Source organism: Notolepis coatsorum (assembly GCF_963971535.1).
Source record: "Notolepis coatsorum genome assembly, chromosome: 11".
NCBI classification, from domain to species: domain Eukaryota; kingdom Metazoa; phylum Chordata; class Actinopteri; order Aulopiformes; family Paralepididae; genus Notolepis; species Notolepis coatsorum.
This window is the reverse complement of record NC_140175.1, coordinates 90813533-90817598: the sequence shown is the minus strand read 5'-3', so window position 1 is coordinate 90817598 and position 4066 is coordinate 90813533.

The window sequence follows — 4066 nt, the reverse complement described above, 5'->3', positions numbered from 1 at the left end:
CACGGCCATACCCCCAATGTCTAGTTCAAAGTCACCGCTAAGACATGTCTCAACATGCCCAGATTTGCGCAGTAATATGAGACAGAAATAAGGCTGGTACTAGATTATTCACCTTACGTATAAATACGGTGCAGGTGGATACAGCAGTGTGTTACCCCAATAAGTTGAAGCCTTCACCACGATACAACGTGCTGTGAAGTGGGCCCGTTTTGCCCCGAAATAGAGCCTTGAGACCGCGTGCGAATTGATAGCTGAAGTGTCAGAGTTTAACGCTGTATTGTCAAGTTCGACCTATTCTATTATTAAGTAATAGTCTATTATGTATAGTGTATCGTGCGGCTACCGTTCTACAGTGACCAGCATTACTAACGTTTCATCGTACCGAGCTAGTGTGCTTATCCAGGCTGGGCGGCCTAACCTTGTGCCGTCATCCGAGGAGCCCTAGACGAGAACCGTGTGGATATGTACACTGGATAACCTACACCGACGACTACAGAGCCCTTTTCGGCTGGATTATATTGCTTTGGTCCTGTGGCTGCTGGAGCAGAGAATCGTCTACCCCACTACCGTGTGGGATTTACCCTGTGAGGAGCACCGTCGAGCCCGCCTCTAGGACTCTGAGGCTGGCTAGCTTTCATCCATGCGGCAGTGCATACCGGAGAATAGCTGTTGCTTTGTCTACGGATCAAGGGATTATTGCACCGTCTCCTGTACCTGGAGTCTCCTTATTCCTCGTTGATCCAGACTTTTGCTACCGACAAATCCTCTCCCCTGCTGGCTTACAACCGGAGGGAACCCCCCTAGTATCTCCAGCTGACCTACGAGTGTACCTTATATAATTCTTATGCTACAGGTGGTATTAATTATCCCCTTCGTAATATGCTCATGGACTTACGCTCTTGACCTATTCATGCACATTCTTCGCCTTACAAGCGCAACTCTAATTCTTAATAAATGTAAGATAATCTTGGTGCTCTTCTAATAAATATTACAAACAGTACTTTCCTTGTTAAGCCGTGTTATTGTGTGGGTGTTCATCTCATATACATGTGTACTGTATGGCCAGTAGTAATGTACATAACTCAGTAGTGGTTTAATGATACCATACTTATTCAATACAGTCAGGGAATTGTACCCCTCAGTTACACTGCTCAACGAACAATAAACACTATACAACAACCATCAAATGCACACAGCACACACATCCACACGCACACACTCACTTTAAACAAACAACACACTGCAGCACCCACTCTCCACACTTTAGATCACCTAAACACACTTTATATTTATTGATAAAGGATTTGCACTACAACTCGTACACCTTACTGTAAATTGTACCTAAATTGTACCTCATCCCATTTCTGCTTTGCACTATATAGTATTGTATATTAGTACACTGCATAGTATATTGTATATTATATGGTAACTCAGTTACTTCTATTCTGCATCGAACATTGTACATATGTCTATACTGAACACTGTGACCTCATTTTTTACTTCTAATGATCTCAAACCTACCGAAGTCGGCCCATGTCACCCCACTTCTTAGGGACCTGCACTGGCTCCCCATTGCTGCACGAATCCGCTTCAAGGCCCTCGACCTAGCATACCGTGCGGCAAAGGGAACTGCTCCCGCCTACCTCCGGTCAATGGTCTCTAACTACACACCCTCAAGACCCCTACTCTCTGCATCTTCTGGCCGCCTCAGACCTACTCCTATCCAAGCTCCGGGAGGGTCATCAAAGAGAAGTCGCCTATTCTCAGTCCTTGCCCCACAATGGTGGAATGAACTACCCACCCCAGTTAGGACAGCCGAAACACGTCCAATCTTTCGCCGTCGACTAAAGACGCACTTCTTCAACCATTATCTGAATTAAAAAAAGAAAAGAAAAAAAAATTATCTAACCCTAACTAACCATACTGTCATGCACTTGTCCTAATAAACTAACCTACACTGTAGCACTCAACACTTTGATGAACATTGTTACTCAGCTGATAGAGTTGTGCCCTTCCTGATGGCTTGTCGTACAGAACTTGTAAGTCGCTTTGGATAAAAGCGTCAGCTAAATGACTAAATGTAAATGTAAATGTAATTTACATGCTATACTATTTTATTTCATACTTATCTTGTCTAGCACAGTCTCTGGAGCGTAACAGTAAGAAGCATTTTGTATAAAAGTATTCTGTACTTCTGTATGACAACTATTAAAGAAACTTGAAACTTGAAACTTGAGATACAGATAAGATACATAAGATACACATACAGATACACATACAGATACAGATACAGATAAGATACATAAGATACACATACAGATACATAAGATACACATACAGATACACATACCGATACAGATACAGATACAGATAAGATACACATACCGATACATATAGGGGAGAACGGGGATAGTTGTCACACTTTTTACTCTAGTGTGAATGGCTCATCATCAAAACATCTACTGTATCAATAGTCATTCCTACATTAAATTGAAGCTTAAGATGTTGGCTTGAAATGTGTATCCCTCTCATTTTCCAACGTATTGTAACAAAGAGTTAGTCACCTATCAAAGACACTCTGACACATTGTGACAACCAACCCCATCATGGGGATGGTTGTCACACACTATGGGGTTGGTTGTCACCATGTGTTTTAATGGGAAACATCTTAAAAAGAAGACAAGAAGGCAGAACTCAATTTGAAAGTTTAATTGCATTGACAAGTTGACAAATACATAACTTAATGCATCTTAACATGAACATAAACATGAAACACATCTTTAGGCCATCCTATATAACAAAATAAGAACACAATAAATCAGCCTAACAATAATAGCCTACACAACATGTGACAACCAACCCCAAATAAAATGTGACAACCAACCCCAACTGGAATGTCTTGATAGCATCAAGGCTAACAGCCATCTAACAACTAGTTAGCTAGCTAACAACAATCTAAACTACAGCTATCCCTTCACACTTTTTAAGGGTAATAATTGTTTCATTATAAACCAATTGTGTAAAAGCCTAGAAGTACTGAGGAGCGGATATTTACAAATGGACATGAAAAACACAAAAAGTCCTCTCACCTCAAATTCAGCTGTTTCACTCCAAAGATGACAATGTAGGTGAACTCTGACCCCAATTCTGGACATTTAAATACCAAAGTATGGGAGACAGGACCCTCTGGTGGTGAAATATAATGAATGTGACAACCTACCTGTGTGACAACGTCCCCTGTTCTATAAGATACAGATACACATACCGATACAGATACAGATACATATGATACAGATACTGATACTGATACAGATACAGATACAGATACTGATACAGATACCGATACAGATACAGATACATATAAGATACAGACACAGATACAGATACAGATACAGATTCACATACACATACAGATAATGATGTCTGCACACCCCTACAAGGTACCATTTCACTCTCACTGCGTGTGAGTTGATGTTTTCTGGTGTGCCGGCTTCACAGACTTCTTTGTCAACGTAAGATTGATCTAATAAAGTATCATGACGTGTTCTACTGAGCCTCCTGCTAAAGGCCTCTAGAACCCTGGAAGCTCAATGAAGTCGGTGCCTGTTCCTTTGAAGATATTGTTTTTTTTTAAGACATGGTGTACACACCTGAACACGCACATAGACACGCACACGCACACACACACCCACCCACACACGCACGCACGCACGCACGCACGCACGCACGCACGCACGCACGCACGCACGCACATACACACACACACACACACACACACACACACACACTATCTACACACACACACTATCTACACACACACTATCTAAACGGTACATCTGCTTTCTCCTCATGTTCCTGGATACAGAATGACATTCTGAAATGGAGGACATTTTAGTTCTGCTCTGATGCAGTGGGATAATCAATATCAGATTTATTTGCATCTTATTAGTGTGTGTGTAAGTGTGTGTGTGTGTATGTGTGTGCGCATGTGCATGCATGCTTGTTCCTGGTGTGTGTGTGTGTGTGTGTGTGTGTGTGTGTGTGTGTGTGTGTGTGTGTGTGTGTG